Raw genomic sequence first — 12,808 nt, 5'->3', positions numbered from 1 at the left:
GTTTAGAAAACTTAGATCTTATCTATTTAGAAAATTAAGTTATTCGGAGTCTAAGATAAGGTTTTATATTTAAATAGGTTTATATGTATGAAATTCTAAAATCTTAAAACTTTGATTTAAATATTTTGTTAATGAACCAGCTTCTATCCTTAATAGCAAGCCCTTTGTTCCATCACTAGCTAAAGTTCCACCTATGTAGCCTATTCTATCATCTCCAATAGTGTTGATGGCTAGGGAAGAAATTTTCTACCGTCTCAGACCATCAGCTTTAGTAGCCAAGCACATGCAATTGATCCCATGCCCAGCATTCTATCAATCTCATCTCGAGGCTTGAGTTGGGGTTTCTACCTTCAATTTGATCTGGTAGGCTCGTATAGGCAACCAAGATCTCATTCTCAGGGTTTCAAAGAGAATTATTCTTTTCTGAGGACTTGAGATGAGGAAGCTTGGATTTTCAAAGTCAAAAAAAGCTCTTTTTTTACCAAAAAAAAAAAGGTCAAAAGGAGCTTGGATCATCTCAAATCTTTCAATGGATTTCTTAGAGTTGCAAAAACTTCTCAAAACTCACATACTTGGTTATTCGCAAAGTCCACTTTGTGTGGAAGCATTTCCAACCCAAAGTTCACCGTGGGTTATGCTTCTTTCATAAAGAAATCTATTTTCGTTTGTAGTTTGATATGAAAAATTAGTTCTCTAAGCTGATTTTCTTTTTTGATGTGTTTGATCTCAAAAATTTATTAAAGAACGAGCTTTCGAACTGAAATGATGGTAAAAACTTTTCCACTAAGATTTTTCTTAGTTATTATTGGATTTTTGAGCCTTTATTTAAGCAATCAAATATATAATACTGTTAGAAGTGTAGTCTTCCCATATAAGATTTGGACATGTCTTCTGTCCCTTTTTCCTTATTTCTAGTATGCTCACCTTTAAGCTCCCTATCTTGTTATTGAATCTAATATGTTTGTTTTTGCATGGTCAATGTTTTGCCTTCATGTGCTATGCAAGCTGCTTGTTTTCCTCATGAATTTTACCCTTAAGGTTTTTAAACTTTATTCAAATCTAACAAAATCTATATTCATATCGATGCCTTTTTTGTTAAGGGATAGCAATAGGATAGCAAGCTTGATGACTAGGTTGAGCAATTGTATGGGCAAGCCATTAATATTAGATTAGACAGAAAGGAAATAGAAGGAGGATAATGATAGTATTACTGGTCCATATGCCTCAACATTCAAAAATTTTACTACCATAATACTGTTGTTTGGAAGAGTAAAGGATAGGATGTAATCAGAGCTATGAAGCATTCTCCTACTACTACTATGGATAAATTGGAATCCTACTAAAAAAAAACTAAAGCATAAAATTCGAAGATAAAAACAAGGATAATTTTAAAGATAAAGATGAAGAAAATTTGATTTTGATTGATTAGTCAAAAGGATCATTTCCTTCAATTATATTCTATTATTTATACAAAAATATAAATGATATAATAATTGCTCACTTCCCATAGCAACAATCCGTGTCTAGCCTTGACCTCGTTTAATTGTTCTGGCAACGGGTATCATCCTTCACTACTCACATTATTATAACAGTCAAATTCTATATCATCTGTCAAACTAATTGTCATATGCTCAACCGATCTCTAACAATTAGTCTTCACTCTACTTGCCTATATTGTTCATCTTAGCCATCCCTCTTTTTACTTGGCTTATAATACAATGAGTCATGCAAAGGTACCTTCAAGCCGATGTGTTATGCTATTTAGATTATCTAATTTTTTAACTATTTGATGTATAATCTAGGAAGCTTCAAATCATATGATTTTTATGTAAAAATTTTTTTAATTATGAACTACTATTATTTATTTATTTATTTTATTTTATTTTATTAAAAATAGACTGATTATATGATCCTGATTGATGGACATGCATGTAAGCCCAATGTTACTAGTGATCCTTGTGTTTTGGGCTATGCGGGCCTTATATTGGATGGTGTGGTTGGGACGGCATAGTGTAGGTCTGAATCCGATTTGAGCTTGTAATAGAAGGGCTTGTTAGGATTAACTTTAGATGGCTAAGTCCCTTCTTTACTTCTATAAATATCATGAGATTAGTTTTCGGACTTGTTCCATCAAATAGCCACTTGGTGAGAAGAAGCTGGAGAGAAGGACTTGGCTGTCGATGTTCGTCTGAGCATTTGAGATTGATCTATTATTCAAAATCTATATGGCAAACACAGGTATGCATCCTAGATTTTGGTTTATGAATTTCTTACTCGCAGAAATCTGTTATTGAATGATAATTTTATGTTCTAATCTTCTGAATAAGATTTATGAAAAAATTTCAACATTTTGGTATATAAATAGTTTAGATCTAATAAATCATATCTAATGACTTGGATGATTGATATGAATTTCAATCATTCGATATAAATGTGACTAGAATTGAGTGGAAAACTATTCGGGTGATTGCATATCTTCTAGAAGAGAGATTTAGTACATATTTGGATTCTTCAAAATAGATGAAACATGATGGTAGGTAGATGCACATGCCTTTTTTTTTAATAAAAAAGAGAAAAGTAACTTAGGATATGACTTTGATGCCACATGATCTATAGTATTAATAGTGTTATTTTTGCCAAGCATTAATCCTGAACTTTCGTTCCTATAGTACAGTCCCCTTTGATGAGAGGCGGGATTTAATCTCACAAGATTTTGTTATTTCCACCCTTCGTCATACTAGATCTTGATTTTATGGGCGCTTAGCTTGTCTAAAAACTTAGGACTTCAGCCTAGAGGAGTGAGGTGGATATAGAGTAGAGGTGAGGGGAGAAGGCCTTATCAGGAGGGATGGAGGGAGAGAGAGGAAGAGCCCAAGCATCACTCCTACGATCAAATTCATGACCTCTATATGTTTTGCTCTCTGGTATACTTTCTAAAAACAACCAAGCGACAGCTAGTGGTGGGACAGTTGGTGCTGAGGATAAAATTAATCGGCTCTTATTTTTAATTCATGAGCAGAATTTTCACCACTTTCCGAGTTTCCTCTAGATATTGTAGCTAACTAAGCCGTACGTGGCTTTTGGAACTTGTTCACCTTACATATTATTATATTCATGTAAAAATAAATAAGTAAATAGAAAATGCAGACATCATGCAATAATATAAACATCATTAATAAATGTAAACATCATTTTCATATCTTTATTCTCTATTATCAGCAAATAAAATATGATGAGAATGCCGAGTTTGAACATGAAGCCTCTGTCCAAGACATCGTGAAGATCTAAAGAGAGAGGTCTGCCACCCTCTAAAGATTATTTTAGCTCAATGACTCTTAAAGTTCCAAGACTTCAATAAAAAAATTAATGGATGGGGGAGGATGTGTATGTAATTATAATTGAAGACCAATGAGAATGGATGCCTCAAAGGCTTGCTGGTGGTTGCTTGTATGGCGTGTTTGGTAGCCGCATGCACATATTCACATATAAACAGTAAGCGCATGAGGAGAAATTATTACCTGCGTTTAGTCTGGTAGCTCGGCTGTTGATTGGGCCTATAAATGTCTGCCACGGGAACTTAGATTTCTATTCAATATCATACCACTCAGCTTAAAAAATAAAAAGAGGGAAAACAGCGCCACTTCATTCCGACCTCTCATCTGCCAACACGAGGGCTTGGTTGCAAGCCTCCGAGTAGAGGACAAACTGCAGTTTGTTCTCTAAAGAAAATCTTTGGCAGTGGATATTGCTACAATTTGATTGGAGTAGGATATAAATGCGGATATCCAACGAGGGGAAACTGCAATAAAGAGCTATAATTTCATGATATGACATGGCTACCGATGCGTACAAATGATTTAAAATAGATCACAAGGATGAGTGATTATAATTCTATAGCATGTATTGGATTGAATTCATTCACCAAATGTGTTATATGGCAGGAGTATCCCATAAATGATGGACTAAACTAAAATATAAGATTATAAATAAAAATAATAAAAAAATAGTAAAGATATATATAAATATAAAATTTTATAATAATTCGATGCCAAACTTAGTATCTGTTTTATCCTCAAAGTATATTCTTGAGAATTCTACTATAATCTCCCTAAAATTACATCTCAATTAATTTTTGAAGCTCATGATTAAAATCTAATTGATTTTTTCAATGTAAATTAACCAAAACTACTTCTCTAAGCCACTCTTAGGCTTGTTCAAATATACACTTCAATTTAAGACTTAAATTGACTTTTCTTCTTTAAAATATTATTAAGAAAGCCTAATAATAGATGCTTTTTTTTTTCTTCTTCTTCTTCTTCTTGAAACCCTCTAAAATTTTAAGAGTTTGGTGGTTAAGAATTGGTTACTTTCTTTTGAATGAACTCTTAAAGTATCTTAGGTTTTCTCTTTATTTTTTTGCTTCTCTATCTTTTTCAATATATTTGGTTGGCATTTAAAGCTCTCAGAAGGTTCAAAAATAAATTTTTGCCCATTAGAAACACAGAACTAGCCATTAGGAGCTTCCACATGTTTCTGTAACTTCGCTAAAACTAGCTATTAGAGATGTTAGAGCCGACTCGGGCTCAGATCTATTTTAACACCTTTCTGTCTTATCTGAGAGAATTGACTCAACTAGTTAGAGATCAACTCGAAATAACTTGAAGTTGATTTAAGATCTAGACTGAGAAATGTAACTCTCTATCTAATTTGAAAGAGTTGACTCATACAATCTGTTGGAAATATGTAATATAACTTCGTTTTCTATGACAACTGATTATGATTCAATCGAACTAACAATTGAAATCTATTATCAAATTAATATTAAATTAAATTAAAAAATTATAGAAAATTAATGAAGATAACTTATTCAGAAACGTGCTGTGCACTATCATAAAATGATTTCCGACTCTCATGAGGGATCAATCTCGAGAACTTTATCTTAAGATACAACTGAAGACCTCCTCCATAGGCACGACCATGGAAGGATGATAGAGCTTCAACCTAATGGTTAAAAATAATAAAAAATAAAAAAATAAATTAAAAAAACTTGACAGAAGAGATTTAGGAGAGAATAGAAAAGTTCAGGAAAAGCAAGAGCAAGATTTTTCTTGCTTTTCCAATCCCTACCAAAGGCCCAATTCGTAGGTCCAAGAACTAGTCATTTTGGGCTAATCCAACATTAAATAGGAATATTTAATTGGTTAATAGATAAAAAATTATTGAGAAAAAAATATTAATTGGGTGATTAACGTTAAGCAACATTAATCATATTAATCCCCCCCAAAAATATGAAAAACGGTCATGTTCATCAAAGAAAAAAATAAATAGAGAAAACTAAAATGTGGGCTCTATCATACTACAGTCACGGGCATAGTGTGATCTCGTGCGTGTGAGCCAAATCAGATCACGTGTGTATGTGTGTGCTGTGGCCTAAAATTTCTAGATTTTTGACAAAACCCAAGAGAAGGGTTTTCATTATAAACCCTTTCTCAAGTTTTCTCCTATTCAATATGGGACTAAACAAATTCAAGGTTGGGAATTGATTGGTGGAGGAAATTTTGAGTTTTCTAATTTCCTCCATAATATAAACAATTCCCCTCAAAACTCAAAATTGCCGAAACAATTAAAATTAAAAAATTTAACAATATGAAATAATTTTTCACTGGATATATATAATATGTAAAAGGTGAAATATCTTTCATAATTTAACTTCACTTAGTACTAACAGTATCAATTTGAAGGAAGCGGAGTAAATCAGATCTTGAATTATATTTTTTTTACTCAGATTTTTACTATTACATACATAATATAGAAACTCATATTGCAGATTTGCACATTGATGGCCTTATGCAAGTATCTTGATTATTTCATAAAAATTTTTAAATATTGCCTATGTATTTAGTCACAGCCAGATACAGATATTTTCACATAGGTAAGCCCCTTCAGAGATGTGTATAGTATCGCATCTTGAGAATACCTCTTGAATCTAATTTAGAGATAGACTCTTTTTAATTATTATATAGAAGCACTAATCACTATAAAGATGGGATGGAGTCTATGACTCCTCTATCAGATAAACTACATATACTCTCTGACTAATCAGACAGCTTATTATTATCATATTAAACCCTCTTCTAAAGTATCTCCTATCACAGAGTAATAGAATTTCAAAAAATTTTAAATTTTTACCGATAGAATTCTAGAGATTCTTCCAATCTTCTATATTTATCTACATAACTTGCCATGATTACTTGGACAATCTGAACAGCTCTATCATGAATTGATTTATAGAATTTGATAAAAATTCTAAAGATTCTTTAAACTTTTCATATTTATTAGAATACTTTCCATATTTATTTGATCAAGTTAGGTAGCTTTATCATGGATAGATCTACGAAACTTGATAGAATTCAAAAGATTCATTTATAAAATTTATATATATGCTGAATTGATTTTATAAACATGCTAAATTTGTATAAGTGATATATATACCTTATTGATATGCTCAATAAAATTGGATCATTCTAATCTATCTTTTCTTCATGGTATAAGAGCATTAGGTTCCTAAGTCTGCATATCTCTTCATATTTTATCTTCAAAATTTTTTTTCTCTCTATCCTATCATATGGCCTCACCTATGTCAACAATGAAATCTGTACCTCTTCTTCATACTACCTGCATTCATTTGATAATCTAGGTGTAGCCTTAGGATCTTATTTATTTGATGGTGATAACCACTCCAGTTGAAAAAGAGTCATAAAAAATGTCCTTCTTGCCAAAAATAAGTACTGCTTTTTTTATGGATCTTTGTCAAAATCGTTCGTCCTTCTCTTCAATGTTCAAGCATGAAAAAAAATGCAATTCTATGGTTGTTTTATGAATTTTTAATTCTTTATCAAGAGACCTCCACCAGAGTGTTGCATATGTTGATTTGACGCAAGAAATGTGGAAGAATCTTGAAGAATGATTCTCTCAAAGAAATGAGATCTATATTTATCAACTTCGTTGTGACATTGTCTTGCATGAACAAAGACAACAATTTGTCATGACATACTTTATGACTTTTAAAGATTATTGGGATCAGCTTGGAATCTACACGGCTATCCCAACCTATAAGTATGGAGCATCAAAGGAGCTAATTATTATGATCGAGCAGAAGAAAGTTCATCAATTTTTAATAGGCTTGAATGATAATTTTGCCACCATTAATACACAAATATTAGTAATGGATCCTCTTCCTAATATCAATAGAGCTTACTCCTTAATCTGTCAACAAGAGAAACAACAAGCATTGGCTTCTCTTCATATGCCTCGTATTGAAGCAGTGGCACTCATTGCCAAAGGAGGTCAATCTAATGGTGAGAAAAATATGAGCAAAGATAAAAGAAAAATTATATATACTCATTATGGGCTATCCAATCATGTAAAAGAGACTTGCTATAAACTTGTTGGCTATCCTCCAAATTGGGCACCATGAAGCTGTGGTTCAAATAAGATCGGATAAAATATCAAGCATTAAGAAAATGGGCCACTAATGATGTCTCTTGCATTATTAGTGAGGATGCTGAAGTTTTTCTCATGCTTAGGTTAACTGTTAGTCAATACAAATAACTCATAAGTCTCCTCAACCAAGACAAACAATCAACTTAAGCCAATCTTGCTGGTAAGCGATGTTGCAATCATATTTTTCTTGAATCTGATGATTATATTATAGATAGTGGGGCTTCAGACCATATGACACCCAATCTCTCTAATATGACAAATATCATTGAGTGCCTGGACACTAAGCCTATTAAGCTATCCAATGGTACTTGTGTTCTGATCTTTCATACTAGTAAAGTCCATTTATCACTTGATATGCCTCTACAGATGTTTTGTATATTCTAAATTTCTACTTCAATTTGTTATCAGTGAATAAACTAATCAATGTCTTGAATTGTGTTGTTCTATTTTTTTTAATATTTTATGTTATTCAGAACTTCATCTCAAAGAAGCTGATTGGTGTAGGATAGATTCATGATGGTGTGTATCATTTTATTCAGCCATCTGCTAGAAGAACATCATCGACAATATTTAATCTTTCTTCTTTGGGCACTTATGCCTTGGTCATCCTTAGTCTGTTTATCTTTCTTTTCTGATAGTCTTTCTAAAATTTCTCTTGATAGTAATTTTTATTGTGAAACTTGTCATTTGTCATGATAAATTCGAAATCTATTTCCATTAAGTAATAATAAAAGTGAATGTTGCTTTGCTTTAATTCATTATGATATTTGGGATGGATATCGCACGCCTTTATATACTGGTGCACATTATTTTCTTACTATTGTAGATGATTATTTCAGATGTACTTAGATTTATTTAATGAAACATAGATCCGAAGCTTGCATCTTTCTTAAGATATTTTGTGCTATGGTTAAAAATCAATTTAATTATTCAGTTAAGATCATTAGAACTGATAATAGTCGGGAGTTCACATCCATGCATGCTTATTTTCATGAAAATGGTATAATCCATTAATTGATATGTGTGGATACATCCCAACAAAATGAGGTAGCTGAATACTAACATCATCACCTTTTGGAAGTTGCTCGTGCCTTACTTTTTGAAGCTCATTTATCTTTATCTTTCTGGGATAAATGCATCATCATTACAGCATATTTGATTAATCATCTTCCTTCACCAGTCTTATCTGGAAAGACACCTCATGAAGTGTTATTAAAAAGCCCACCGGACTATATATCACCAATTTGTGTCTTTGATTGTCTTTGTTATGCACATAATCATACCCATAATTATTATAAATTTGCTCCACGGGCTACTTGGTACATTTTTATAGGTTATCCTTTGGGTCAAAAGAGTTACAGGGTTTATGATCTTGAAATCTATCAAATTTTTATTTTACATGATGTTAAGTTTTATGAAACAATCTTTCCTTTTAAAGATAAATCCGACTTACATTCAGGACCTGTAGTTTCCTTGCCTACCTTTGATTATAAAGATGACCATGTTGTGACCATAACTTATACTTCAACTGATGATGTTCATGACCAACCTACAAAATAAATCCAATCTCCAAATAGTATTTTACGATGTTCTAGTCAAACTCATAATCATCCTTCATATCTCAAAGATTATGTTTGTTCAGTCTTTCGTGATACCCACCACATCTCTTCGCAACCAATAGCAAATTCACGTATGACTTGTCCTATCTCCTCTTATATTACTTATTCTCATTTTTTCTCCTTATATTTTGCTTGTCTCTCGACCATTTCCTCCAATGATGAGTCTACTAGTTATTCATAGATTGTTAAAAACACTCGCTGGCGAGAAGCCATGGCATTCAAACTAGAAGCATGAGAGAAAAATAAGACATGATTTTTAATATCTCTTCTTCCAGGCAAAATTTTCATTGGAAGCAAATAGGTTTATAAAATCAAATATAAATATGATTGCATTATTGAGCGATATAAAGCTTGCCTTATTGCTAAGAGCTATACACAAACAAAAGGTATCGATTATCATAAAATATTTACACTAGTTGCCAAATTAGTCACAGTACGCTGTCTTCTTGCTGTTGCATCCATCCTTGGCTGGTTCTTATATCAACTTGATGTCAATAATGCATTTCTATATGGTGATTTACATGAAGATGTATATATGCGTTTACCATCAGATTTGGCATGACAGGGGGAGCATCGTATTTGCAAGCTGCATAAGTCTATCCATGGCCTGAAATAAGCCTCATGGAATTGGTTTGAGAAGTTTATCTCTATTATCAAAGTTGCAAGTTAGAAGCAATCCAATGCAGATTACTCACTTTTTATACTTAATACTGATTCAGGCTTCACATCAGGCCTTGTATATGTTAACGACATTATTGTGACCAATAGTGATCCTCAACAAATTATCATACTCAAATAATTCTTAAACACTCATTTTCACATCAAGGATCTTGGCTCCCTTAAATTTTTTGTTGGTATTGAAGTGGCACATTCTTCCAAAGGCATTTTTCTCAATCAAAGAAACTATATATTGGACATTCTTTCTGGGACTGGATTGTTAGGTGCTAAACCATGTGATTTTTCTATGGAATAGAAGTTGAGACTCATTGATGATGGTGTTACCCTAAAAGATCTTTCTTCTTATAGGTAGCTGATTGGTCGCTTAATTTATTTGACAATCATCAGGTCAGAAATTGTGTATTCGGTTCACATCCTCAGTCAATTTATGCAAAATCTAAAAAAGCAATACTATGATGCTGCCATCCATGTATTGCACTATTTAAAATCATCTCTTGGTAAATGATTACTTCTTCCATCCTCTGGTGATCTCACTTTGCATACTTATGCTGATTTAGATTAGGCTACTTGTCCAATAACTCGACGATCTACAATAGGCTGTTTCACTCTATTAGGATCTTCTCCTATTTCATGAAAGACAAAGAAACAACCCACAATTTTTTGCTCTTTTGCAGAGGTTGAATATAGATCTATCGCAGCTGCCACATATGAATTATTATGACTTAAGTCCTTGTTATCTGATCTGGATGCTGTACATATCTAGCCTGATGTTATATTGTGATAATCAAGCTGCATTTCACATTGCTGCTAATCCAATATTTCACAGATGCACTAAGTGCATCGAAATTGATTGCCACATAGTTCATGAACTCATTCAAATGGGTGATATCTCCACCACATATGTTCCTAGTAATCGTCAATTAGTCGATATCTTCATCAAGGCACTAGGACGTGATTAGTTTCTCGTTCTTGATGGTAAGCTGGGTGTTACGGATCTCCACACTCTAACTTAAAAGGGAGTGATAGAATCCTAAAGATTTTCAAACTTTTCATTGATGGAATTCTAGAGATTCTTCCAACCTTTTATATTTACCTACATAACTTACCTTGATTACTTGAACAATCTGGGCAGCTCCATCATGAATGGATTTATAGAATTTGATAAGAATCCTAAAGATTCTTCAAACTTTCCACATTTATCAAGATACTTTCCATATTTATTTGATCAAGTTAGGCAGCTTTGTCATAGACAGATCTACGAGATTTGATAGAATCCAAAAGATTAATTTATGAGATTTGTATATGTGCTGAATTGATTTTGTAAACACTGAATTTGTACAAGTGATGTATATACATACCTCATTGATATGCTCAATAAAATCAGATTATTTTAATCTATCTTTTCTTCACAAAGATTAGGTTCCTACTACTGGAAGATCCTTTATAGGCTAAGTCCTATCATCCTAATGACTCTAGGACCTTAGTCCTGTTTAAGCCTTTTGTAAGATAATTAATAAGATTAGTTGCAATATTATTCAAAAAATAATTTAATTTTTTTTTTCTTTTTATAGATTATTGTATTAGTTTAATATGTCTATTTTTTTTAGTATTCATTAGCTTCTTTTTATAAAAATCTATTACTGCTCTTGAATTATAATAAATAGATATTAAAGGAATAGGAGAAAATATTAAATGAATCTCTGATAAAAGTTTTTTTAGCTATTCAGCTCTAAAATAAATAGAATCAAGGGCAACAAGTTCTGCTTCCATAGTACTTCTAGCTAAAATAATTTATTTAGAAGATTGTCGAGAAACAACACTACCATCATAAAGAAAAAATATAGTCAGAGTTAATTTAATATCTTGTGTATCAAAAATCTAATTAGAATTATTATATCCTTCACGTACATCTGGATAACCCATAAAATATAGAGAATAATCAATAGTACCTTTAAAATATCGAAATATTCTTTCCAAAGCAATCCAATGAATTATACCAGGATTACTAGTATATAAAGGTGTCTTACATTTAGATTAGCACTATCTATAAAGTTAATAGGGTATGGATCTAATCCGATTCTATTTATATCTCGGCATCTCTATGTTAGTGAGATATGTTACCTTTTATGGCTTGAGTACTTTTCTAAGATTTTTTATCTTGTACTCTGCAAGCTCTAGGATTGAAGATAGTGAAAAATCTCCATCCATATCTGCCCATGATTTTTTCTTTTGATTTAAAGGGTTTTTCATGTAAATCTTATATTTACATTGATCTTTATTTCTTCGATTTCTCTTTTATTGACATCTTGTTACAACATAGTGTATCTATCGAGTCTAGAAATGACATAAGCAATATTACATCTAGTTTGATCAAATAGATATATTAAAGAATAAATGATTTGAGCATACCCCTCTTGGTTCATAGATTTTTCTATGTTCTTCAAGAGATGAATGGATGAATCATAAGAAGTAGGCATAGAAGAGTAATCATAAAATCCAAATTTATCAATAACCATTTGAATATAGTGAGATAGGGATAAACAGATGAAATCAAAAATATGACTGATCTACATACCAAGAATTAGATCAATTTCATTTAAATCTTTTATATCAGAATGATGTGATAGAAAATTATTGATATAATTGATTAAATCAAGATTAGGAACAAGAATCAAAATATCATCAATATAGAGGCAAACAAGAATAAATTGATCATCAAATCGTTTATGATAAAGGCAATTATCTGATTTACTGACTCAAAATTTATAGAAAAAATCAAATTTTTTATGCCATTACTTAGGAGATTACTTCAACCCATAGAAGGATCAAACAAGCCTACAGACTTTATGCTTCTGGCATGACTAGACAGCGCTCATACGGCAGTGGTTTTTAAAATCGCTGTCGTAGAACCCCCATGGTAGCAGTTATAATAACTGCTACCGTAGGTGCCATAAAATTCTTACGACAGCAGTTATGGATAACCGCTGCCATAGATGGACCTACTGTTG

The sequence above is a fragment of the Elaeis guineensis genome, chromosome 5 (assembly GCF_000442705.2).
Source record: "Elaeis guineensis isolate ETL-2024a chromosome 5, EG11, whole genome shotgun sequence".
NCBI classification, from domain to species: Eukaryota; Viridiplantae; Streptophyta; class Magnoliopsida; order Arecales; family Arecaceae; genus Elaeis; species Elaeis guineensis.
Note: the sequence above shows the minus strand (reverse complement) of the source record.